Here is an 11,961-nt window from a genome sequence, read left to right as displayed (position 1 = left end):
GGACTGTGGATGGTGTCAGGACATTACTTAATCCTCCAGAGATGGAGACCTTTCTTTCTCTCCTCTGAACAAGCAGTGAGGGAGATTGCGACTTGGATTCGCATTCTGAACCTTCCAATTGAACTCTATAACCATTGCTTCCTTTGGAGGATTGGGTCGGCTATAGGGACCATGCTCAAGATCGACAAGACAACCTCGATTCACTCTTAGGGCCGATTTGCCAAAATTTATGTAGAGATTGATCTTGCAAAGAAACTTGTTCCAAGAATTTCTGTCATGGGGAGCATCCTGAATATTGAATATGAGGGGCTACATCTCATTTTCTTCAATTGTCGTCTCTATGGTCATAGAGCCGATCAGTGTAACGACCCTCCGGTGGAAGGACATGACCACCAGTCGGAAGCTAGTTGATGAGTGGATATTTTATACGCTTTTGCAATCATTTTCATATAGTTTTTAGTATGTTTTGTTTAAGTTTTATTGAGTTTTCATAAGTTTTAGTGCAAAATTCACATTTTTGGATTCTACTTTGAGTTTGTGTATTTTTATGCAATTTCAGGTAATTTCTGACTGAAATTAAGGAGCTGGAGCAAAAGTCTGATTCAGAGATAGAGAAAGCACTACAGATGCTGTCGGAATCTGACCTCCTTGCATTTGAAAGAGCTTTTCTGGAGCTACAAAAGTCCAAATGGAGCGTTCTCAATGGCTATGGAAAGCTAACATCTAGAGCCTTCCATCAATGTATAATAGTCCATACTTTGCTTCAAAATTGAAGGCCCAAAACTGGCGTTCAATTCCAGCCTCCTGCCCTATTCTGGCGTCCAACGCCCAAGGGAGAAGAGACCAGTGTCCAACGCCCAAAAAGGAACCCCTAGCCAGCGTTCAACGCCCTAGAAAACTCCTAGCATGTGGATCTCAATCAAGCTCAACCCAAACACACATCAAGTGGGCCTCAGAAGTGGATTTTAGCACTAAAAGACTGTTTTACCCTTCTTATATAATTCTTAGTCATTAGTTTAGTATTTAAAGGACAAGGATCACCCTTGTTCAGGACTTTTTAGGCCATATTTTTGTTTATCATTGTATTTTCTATCAGTATAAGTTTCTAAACCTCCTAAGTTGAGGGGAGGAGCTCTGCTGAGTTTTATGGATTAATAAAGTACTACTGTTCTATCTCAATACGTGTTTGATTCTCTATTCTAAGATGTATATCTGTTCTTCATCATTATGAATGCGTTGAATCGGCACAAGGTTATCTCATTCTACAGTGCTTCAGAGTGAGTCTTTCATCGGACAATGATGAACCACTAGTTTGATTATACATCTCCTAGACAGCTAATCCACAACTTCGTCGGGGACTTCTCGAGACACCAGTTCAACTGAGGTATGGGGAGATTAGAGTCTTTGTGGTAGATGCTAGAACCAAAGGTGCAACATCCTCTAATCTGGAAGATTCGACCTTGTCTGTGGCGTTTTGAGTAGGATCACAAAAGAGAATGAACTGCAGGAGCTTCACCCTCAATCAGACTGGATCCACACTAATCCTGGGGTTCAGATCTGGAGAAGCATTGGCGATCTTGTAAGAAAGGCGTTGATCATACACAGTCTGCTATAGAAGAAATCATTCACAGTTGGAATAGATAGGAGGATCGGATTAATCCAGAAGAACAAAGCATCTCAAAGCCTTAACCATCTTCTTATCATTGCATTCACCATCAACTAAGTAACATTTTATTTATTTTCTTTTTATGCGTTCAAACAAACAAAAAACTTTTCTATCTGCCTGACAAAGATCTACAAGATAACCATAGCTTGCTTCAAATCACAATCCTCGTGGGATCGACCCTGACTCACCCAGGTATTACTTGGATGACCCAGTGCACTTGCTGGTTCAGTTGTACAAAGTGTGGGAATTTGTGCACCACTAGTGCCGGGAATCCGGCCAAGGTCACGGAGAATGATAACCACAAAAATCAAGGCAATCAAGCTCCCAATATGGATAGTTTGGATCACCAGTCAAATATGGAGACAAATCAAGACTCTCAATGGAAGTTGCTGACTATTCAAGAGGCCCCTAATTTCAAGCATTGGATGATGGCGAGGAAACAGCTAAGGAAACGGCAGGAGAAAAGCACTCTAACGTCTAAAGAAGCCCGATTTAGGAAAGATTCAAACATTAACAAGGAAGGTTCTCGTATTAATCTTGAGCAAAATCTGGAAAGTGGATCAAGATATAATATCCTATTTGAGGAAACACTAGATACTACACCTAACACAAATATGCATGAGGAGCCCCACCACAACGTATGCATGAATATTACTACTATAAGGAGTGAGCCCATTAAGGAACCTGGGCCATCAAATCAAATTATGAAAAAAATTCTTAAACTTGGAGCTGAAAAAAATCTCCAAAATAAAAAAGGCCCACTAATGCAAAATTTGGGCCCATTATCAAAGGAAAGATCATGAAGCCATCTAAGAAGACAGGAGAAAAAAGCACTTCCTCTAAAGGCAATTCCATTAATTTGAAAATAGGAGATAAAACCCATCATAAATATCCAAACTCTTCTGCTATGGAGTGGAAAATGCTTAAATATATGAGACGGATACAGCCGCAGGAACGTGATGCTTTTGAAGCAAAATGGCTGGTTGTGTTCTTGAAAACTATGTTATCAATAACAACATTCTCAATCAAAAACCCCCTATTACTAGCAACCCTATGCCTCCGACGAGTGGTATTGTGCCGATTCCCAGCAAACCACCTGATGAAAAAAAGGGGGAAATTTGGTGGCTGACAAGGATCTGAAGTAGAAAGGGGTTCTATCCCCAACGAATATACCCACTTTGGGGAAGGGGGATAATGCCCATGCTTGATCTTGGGTCTGGTGACCTAACCTATATCATCGTTGTGTCCAATGAATCTGATAATCTGAAACTGCAGGGGTACTGGAGGTAAAATATTTATTTCTTTGATTAAGGATATGAAAAAAGAATATCATGTTAGCTTTCTCATCTTACTGAAAACCCATATCAGTAGAGACAAAAGTAGGTCTGTTTGAAAAAATTTAGGTTTTGACGCTAGTTTTATTAAGGAAGCAAGAGGCTACTCAGGCAGTATATGGTGCCTCTGGGATCCTACCATTTGGAAAGTGGACATTATTTTTCATAATAATCAACTTGTTCATATGATGGTTACTAATGGTGTTTCAACTCCCTAGCTGTTAACAGCTTGCCATGGAAGTCCTCAGAGGGCTAATCAAAAAATTCTATGGAGAAGTCTCAGAGCCATCAGTTTAAATACTTATCTGCCTTGGTGTGCCTTGGGTGACTTCAACGCTCTGCTCCACGAGTATGAACGTAGGGGAGGTACTGAAAATAACGATAGAGGTGCTTGCGAGGAGTTTCAAACTTGCATTTCCGATTGTGGATTAATGGACCTCGGCTACTCCGGTTGGCCCTTTACCTGGAGAAGAGGTAATTTGATGGAACGAATTGATAGGGGTTTGGGTAATTTGGACTGGAATATTACCTTCTCAAAAGCCAGATAATGCACCTTCCTATGTTCAAGTCCAACCACTCTCCCCTGTTCCTTCAGTTCTCGTCTTCGACGTCAACTAACAGAAGAAGGAGACTGGTGGACGAAATTGTGATCACATTAATGTAGTACTCTTTGTTATTGTATGGAATCATTATTATGGCTCTTTACTATGTGTGGACACAACTCCGTTCAACTAACCAGCAAGTGTACTGGGTCGTCCAAGTAATAAACCTTACGTGAGTAAGGGTCAATCCCACAGAGATTGTTGGCTTGAAGCAAGCTATGGTCACCTTGCAAATCTCAGTCAGGCGGATTTAAACATGATACTTTATTAGATTAAAATAAACAATAAAAGGGATAGAGATACTTATGTAGATTCATTGGCAGGGATTTCAGATAAGCGAATGGAGATGCTTTTCGTTCCTCTGAACCTCTGCTTTCCTGCTATCTTCATCCAATCAGTCTTACTCCTTTCCATGGCTGGCTGTATGCAAGGGCATCACCGTTGTCAGTGGCTACATCCCCTCCTTTCAGTGAATCATATGCTCACGCACCCTGTCACGGCACGGCTATTCATCTGTCGGTTCTCGATCGTGCTGGAATAGGATTCACCCTCCTTTTGCGTCTGTCACTAACGCCCAGCACTCGCGAGTTTGAAGCTCGTCACAGTCATTCAATCATCGAATCCTACTCAGAATACCACAGACAAGGTTTAGACCTTCCGGATTCTCTTGAATGCCGCCATCATTCTAGCTTACGCCACGAAGATTCTGGTTAGGAGATCTAAGAGATACTCATTCTAGCTTAATTCATGTAGAACGGAAGTGTTTGTCAGGCACGCGTTCATAAGGGAGAAGGATGATGAGCGTCACACATAATCATCATCTTCATCACGTTCTTGGGTGCGAATGGATATCTTAGAAACGAAATAAGAAGAATTGAATAGAAAACAGTAGTACTTTGCATTAATCTTTGAGGAACAGCAGAGCTCTACACCTTAATCTATGGAGTGTAGAAACTCTACCGTTGAAAATACATAAGTGAAGGTCCAGGCATGGCCGAGATGGCCAGCCCCTCTGATCTAAGAACCAGGCGTCCAAAGATGTCTAATACAATAGTAAGAGGTCCTATTTATAATAAACTAGTCACTAGGGTTTACATGAGTAAGTAATTGATGTATAAATCCACTTTCGGGGCCCACTTGGTGTGTGTTTGGGCTGAGCTTTAAGTGTAGCACGTGTAGAGGCTATTTGTGGAGTTGAACGCCAGTTTCTGTGCCAGTTTGGGCGTTCAACTCTGGTTTTGGATCCTTTTCTGGCGCTGGACGCCAGATTTGGACAGAAGGCTGGCGTTGAACGCCAGTTTACGTTGTCAATTCTTGGCCAAAGTATGGACTATTATACATTGCTGGAAAGCCCTGGATGTCTACTTTCCAACGCAATTGGAAGCGCGCCATTTCGAGTTCTGTAGCTCCAGAAAATCCACTTTGAGTGCAGGGAGGTCAGAATCCAACAGCATCAGCAGTCCTTTTTCAACCTCTGAATCTGATTTCTGCTCAAGTCCCTCAATTTCAGCCAGAAAATACCTGAAATCACAGAAAAACACACAAACTCCTAGTAGAGTCCAGAAATGTGAATTTAACATAAAATCTATTAAAAACATCCCTAAAAGTAACTAGATCCTACTAAAAACATACTAAAAACAATGTCAAAAAGCGTATAAATTATCCGCTCATCACAACACCAAACTTAAATTGTTGCTTGTCCCCAAGCAACTGAAAATCAAAATAGGATAAAAAGAATAGAATATACTATAAATTCCAAACTATCAATGAAACAGAGCTTCAATCATATGAGCGGGACTTATAGCTTTTTGCCTCTTGAATAGTTTTGGCATCTCACTTTATCCATTGAGGTTCAGAATGATTGGCATCTATAGGAACTTTAGATTTCGAATAGTGTTATTGACTCTCTTAGTTCAGTATGATGATTCTTGAACACAGCTTCTTTATGAGTCTTGGCCGTGGCCCTAAGCACTTTGTTTTCCAGTATTACCACCGGATACATAAATGCCACAGACACATAATTGGGTGAACCTTTTCAGATTGTGACTCAGTTTTGCTAAAGTCCCCAATTAGAGGTGTCCAGGGTTCTTAAGCACACTCTTTTTTTTTTTTTTTTCTTTGGACCTTGACTTTAACCGCTCAGTCTCAAGTTTTCACTTGACACCTACACGCCACAAGCACATGGATAGGGACAGCTTGGTTTAGCCGCTTAGACCAGGATTTTATTCCTTTAGGCCCTCCTATCCACTGATGCTCAAAGCCTTGGGATCCTTTTTATTTGCCCTTGCCTTTTGGTTTTAAGGGTTATTGGCTTTTTCTGCTTGCTTTTTCTTTTTCTTTCTATTTTTTTTTTCTGCAAGCTTTGTTCTTTGCTGCTTTTTCTTGCTTCAAGAATCATTTTTATGATTTTTCAGATTATCAAATAACATGTCTCCTAGTCATCATTCTTTCAAGAGCCAACATATTTAACATTCTTAAACAACAACTTCAAAAGACATATGCACTGTTCAAGCATACATTCAGAAAACAAGAAGCATTGTCACCACATCAATATAATTAAACTAAGTTCAAGGATAAATTCGAAACTCATGTACTTCTTGTTCTTTTGAATTAAAACAGTTTTTATTTAAGAGAGGTGATGGATTCATAGGACATTCATAACTTTAAGACAAAGTTACTAACTACTAATGATCATGTAATGAAGACACAAACATGGATAAGCACATAACATATAAAACGAAAAAAAACAGAGAAAGTAAGAACAAGGAATGAGTCCACCTTAGTGATGTCCTTGAGCTCTTCTATGTCTCTTCCTTGTCTTTGCTGCTCCTCCTTCATTGCTTTTAGATCTTCTCTGATTTCATGAAGGATGATGGAGTGCTCTTGATGTTCCACCCTTAGTCGCTTCCAATAATTGTGTGGAAGAAAATGTATCCCCTGAGGTATCTCAGGGATCTCTTGATTTGCAGTCAAATATTCTACCACTGAGCTATAGACCCTTGATGGAAGCTTTTGTCTTCCCTTTCCTCTTTCTAGAGGTTTCTTTGGCCTTAGGTGCCATCAATGGTTATGGAAAAAACAAAAAGCTATGCTTTTTACCACACCAAACTTAGAATGTTGCTCGCCCTCGAGCAAAAGAAGAAAGAATAGAAGAATAAGAAGAAGATATGGAGGAGATGGATGAGAGTGTGTATTCGGCCATATGGGTGGGATTGGGTGGGTAAGAGATGTTGAATTTTGAAGGAAAGTGGGTGTTTGGATGTGAGTGGTAAAGGGTTAATTAGGGAAGAGTGTTTATTGGGAATAGAGGATGATTGAGAAGAGAGAAAAGAGTGAGTGGAGGTGGGTGGGGATCCTGTGGGGTCCACAGATCCTGAGGTGATCCTGTGAGGTCCACAGATCTTGAGGTGTCAAGGCATTTACATCCCTGCACCAATTTAGGCATGCAGAATGCCCTTGCACACAACTCTGTGCGTTCAGCGCCAGGTTGGTGCCCATTTTGGGCGTTCAACGCCCATTTGCTGCCATTTCTGGCGTTGAACGCCAGAACCATGCTTGTTCTGGGCGTTCAGCGCCAGGATGCTCCCATTCTGGGCGTTCAGCGCCAGAACTATGCTCTGTTCTGGCGTTTGAACGCCAGACAGATGCTCCTCCAGGGTGTGATTTTTTTCTTCTACTGTTTTTGATTCCGTTTTTCAATTTTTTTCTATTTATTTTGTGACTCCACATGATCATGAACCTAAGAAAACATGAAAAACAATGAAAATAAAAGTTAGATAAACATTGGGTTGCCTCCCAACAAGCGCTTCTTTAATGTCAATAGCTTGACAGTGGGCTCTCATGGAGCCTCACAGATGTGCAGAGCTTTGTTGAGACTCTCCAACACCAAACTTAGAGTTTGGATATGGGAGTTCAACACCAAACTTAGAGTTTGACTGTGGGGGCTTGGGTTGACTCTGCTTTGAGAGAAGCTTTTTCTGCTTCCTCTCCATGGTTGCAGAGGGAGATCCTTGAGTTTTGAATACAAGGGAGTTCTCATTCCATTGAAGGACTATTTCACCTCTGTCAACATCAATCACAGCTCTTGCTGTGGCCAGGAAAGGTCTTCCTAGGATGATGGATTCATCCTCTTCCTTTCCAGTATCCAGGACTATGAAATCAGCAGGGATGTAAAGGCCCTCAACTTTTACCAATACATCTTCTACGTGTCCATAAGCCTGTCTTCTTGAGCTGTCTGCCATCTCTAGTGAGATTTTAGCAGCTTGCACCCCATAGATTCCCAGTTTCTCTATTACAGAGAGAGGCATGAGGTTTATACCTGAACCAAGGTCACACAGAGCTTTGAAGATCATGGTGCCTATGGTACAAGGTCGTATGAACTTTTCAGGATCCTGTCTCTTCTGAGGTAATGTCAGTTGATCCAGATCACTTAGTTCATTGATGAACAAGGGAGGTTCAACTTCCCAAGCATCAATGCCAAACAATTTGGCATTTAGCTTCATGATTGCACCAAGAGACTTGGCAGTTTGCTCTTCAGTAACATCCTTATTCTCTTCAGAAGAGGAATACTCATCAGAGCTCATGAAGGGCATAAGGAGGTTCAATGGGATCTCTATGGTCTCTAGATGAGCCTCAGAGTCCTTTGGTTCCCCAGAGGGAAGCTCCTTATTGATCACTGGACGTCCCAGGAGGTCTTCCTCCTTGGGATTCACGTCCTCTCCTCTCCTTACAGGTTCGGCCATGGCGCTTATGTCAATGGCCTTGCACTCTCCTTTTGGGTTCTCTTCTGTATTGCTTGGGAGAGTACTAGGAGGGATTTCAGTGATCCTTTTACTCAGCTGGCCCACTTGTGCTTCCAGATTTCTAATGGAAGACCTTGTTTCATTCATGAAACGTACAGTGGCCTTAGATAGATCAGAGACTAGATTTGCTAAATTAGAAGCATTTTGTTCAGAGTTCTCTGTCTGTTGCTGAGTTGATGATGGAAAAGGTTTGCTATTGCTAAACCTGTTTCTTCCACCATTATTAAAGCCTTGTTGGGGCTTTTGATCCTTCCATGAGAAATTTGGATGATTTCTCCATGTTGAGTTATAGGTGTTTCCATAAGGTTCACCTAAGTAATTTACCTCTGCTATTGCAGGGTTCTCAGGATCATAGGCTTCTTCTTCAGAAGATGCCTCTTGAGTACTGTTGGATGCAGCTTGCATTCCATGCAGACTCTGAGAAATCATATTGACTTGCTGAGTCAATATTTTATTCTGAGCCAATATGGCATTCAGAGTATCAACCTCAAGAACTCCCTTCTTCATAGGCGTCCCATTACTCACAGGATTCCTTTCAGAAGTGTACATGAACTGGTTATTAGCAACCATGTCAATGAGTTCTTGAGCTTCTGCAGGCGTTTTCTTTAGGTGAATGGATCCACCTGCAGAGGTGTCCAATGACATCTTAGATAACTCAGACAGACCATCATAGAATATATCCAGGATGGTCCATTCTGAAAGCATGTCAGAAGGACACTTTTTGGTCAACTGTTTGTATCTTTCCCAAGCTTCATAGAGAGATTCACCTTCTTTCTGTCTGAAGGTTTGAACATCAGCTCTAAGCTTGCTCAGCTTTTGAGGAGGAAAGTACTTGGCTAAGAAAGCCGTGACCAGCTTATCCCAAGAGTTCAGGCTGTCTTTAGGTTGAGAATCCAACCATAATCTAGCTCTGTCTCTTACAGCAAAAGGGAAAAGCATGAGCCTGTAGACTTCAGGATCTATTCCATTAGTCTTAACAGTATCACATATCTGCAAGAATTCAGTCAAGAACTGAAAAGGATCTTCAGATGGAAGTCCATGAAACTTGCAGTTCTGCTGCATCAGAGAAACTAATTGAGGTTTCAACTCAAAGTTGTTTACTCCAATGGCAGGAATGGAGATGCTTCTTCCATGTAAATTGGAATTAGGTGCAGTAAAGTCACCAAGCATCCTCCTTGCATTATTATTATTTTCGGCTGCCATCTCCTCTGCCTGTTCGAAAATTTCTGAAAGGTTATCTCTGGATTGTTGTATTTTAGCTCCTCTTAATTTTCTCTTCAGAGTTCTTTCAGGTTCTGGATCTGCTTCCACAAGAATGTTCTTATCCTTGCTCCTGCTCATATGACAAGGAAGAATGGCCAGAAAAATGATAATAATGATAGAGATCCTTTATACCACAGTATAGGGATCCCTTTGTAAGTAGAAGAAGAGGGGGAGATAAAGGATGTGATGTAAAGGAAGAAACACAACTGTGAGGATTGGAATGTGAGATGAGATGTTAGGACATGAATAAATAGAATGAGATGGGGGAGGAATAATTTTCGAAAATTATTTTGAAAAAGAGTTAGTGATTTTTGAAAATTGGTTTTTGAAAATTAGTTAGTATTTTTCGAAAATTTTTGAATTCAAAAATAAAAATAAAAATAATTAGTTAATTAAAAAGAAATTTTTGAAAAAGGGAGAGATATTTTCGAAAATTAGAGAGAGAGAGAGTTAGTTAGGTAGTTTTGAAAAAGTTAAGAAACAAACAAAAAGTTAGTTAGTTAGTTGAAACAAATTTTGAAAAGATAAGAAGTTAGGAAGTTAGAAAAGATATTTTGAGAAGATATTTTTGAAAAAGATAAGATAAGAAGATATTTTTGAAATGATATGATTGAAATTAGTTTTGAAAAAGATTTGATTTTTAAAATCTCAATTAATGACTTGGTTCATAAGAAATCACAAGATATGATTCTAGAATTTAAAGTTTGAATCTTTCTTAACAAGCAAGTAACAAACTTCAAATTTTTGAATCAAAACATTAATTGATTAGTTATTTTCGAAAATTTTATATAAAAATAAAAAAAAGATTTTTGAAAAATATTTTTGAAATTTTCGAAAATAGCTAAAAATTTTGAAAAAGATTTGATTTTTGAAAAAGATTTTGAAAAAGATAAGATTTTCAAATTGAAAATTTGATTTGACTCATTGGCAACAACTTTGATTTTTAAAAATTTTTGAAAGAGTCAATCCAAATTTTTGAATTTAATGAGAGAAAAAGGGAAAGATATTTTTTTGATTTTTGAAATTTTTATGATGCAAGAGAAAAACACTAAAAAGATGCAATGCATGAAATTTTTAAATCAAAACATGTGATGCATGCAAGAATGCTATGAATGTCAAGATGAACACCAAGAACACTTTGAATGTCATGATGAACATCAAGAACATATTTTTGAAAAATTTTTAATGCAAAGAAAACATGCAAGACACCAAACTTAGAATTCTTTAATGCTTAGACACTAAGAATTCAAGAATGCATATGAAAAACATGAAAAGACACAAAACAAAAATTCATCAAGATCAAACAAGAGGACTTACCAAGAACAACTTGAAGATCATGAAGAACACTTATGAATGCATGAAATTTTCGAAAAAATGCAAGATGCATATGCAAGTGACACCAAACTTATAACATGACACATGACTCAAACAAGAAACAGAAAAATATTTTTGATTTTTATAATTTTCTAATTTTTTTGTATTTGCTTTTAATTTTTTTCGAAAATATTTGGGAAAAAGGAAGCAATGAATTCATAGTCCTCAATCAAAATTCTGGGAATTAGACATGGCTTAATAGCCAGCCAAGCTAAAACATGTTATATGAGACACTAGAATTCATTCTCAAAAATTTTGAAGAAAAATATATTTTTGAAAACATTTTTATTTTTTTCGAAAACAGATGAGAGATTTTTGAAAATATTTTTGAAAGATTTTTGAAAACAAAACGAAAAGAAAATTACCTAATCTGAGCAACAAGATGAACCGTCAGTTGTCCAAACTCGAACAATCCCCGGCAACGGCGCCAAAAACTTGGTGGACGAAATTGTGATCACATTAATGTAGTACTCTTTGTTATTGTATGGAATCATTATTATGGCTCTTTACTATGTGTGGACACAACTCCGTTCAACTAACCAGCAAGTGTACTGGGTCGTCCAAGTAATAAACCTTACGTGAGTAAGGGTCGATCCCACAGAGATTGTTGGCTTGAAGCAAGCTATGGTCACCTTGCAAATCTCAGTCAGGCGGATTTAAACATGATACTTTATTAGATTAAAATAAACAATAAAAGGGATAGAGATACTTATGTAGATTCATTGGCAGGGATTTTAGATAAGCGAATGGAGATGCTTTTCGTTCCTCTGAACCTCTGCTTTCCTGCTATCTTCATCCAATCAGTCTTACTCCTTTCCATGGCTGGCTGTATGCAAGGGCATCACCGTTGTCAGTGGCTACATCCCCTCCTTTCAGTGAATCATATGCTCACGCACCCTGTCACGGCACGGCTATTCATC

At 39.1% G+C, this 11,961-nt stretch overlaps 1 non-coding gene across 1 annotated transcript; it reads left to right on the top strand.

Annotated features, from left to right (window-relative positions):
- The first annotated feature begins 9,103 nt into the window (after positions 1 to 9,103).
- On the top strand, positions 9,104 to 9,211 carry LOC148570432 (small nucleolar RNA R71). The gene has a single exon (XR_015908794.1). It is a non-coding gene; the product is annotated as a small nucleolar RNA R71 (small nucleolar RNA).
- Positions 9,212 to 11,961: the final 2,750 nt, after the last annotated feature.

The sequence above is a fragment of the Arachis ipaensis genome, chromosome B3 (genome assembly GCF_059453495.1).
Source record: "Arachis ipaensis isolate K30076 ecotype BB chromosome B3, ASM5945349v1, whole genome shotgun sequence".
In the NCBI taxonomy this organism is placed as follows: Eukaryota; Viridiplantae; Streptophyta; class Magnoliopsida; order Fabales; family Fabaceae; genus Arachis; species Arachis ipaensis.
Note: the sequence above shows the minus strand (reverse complement) of the source record. Positions and strands in the feature narration are given on the sequence as shown.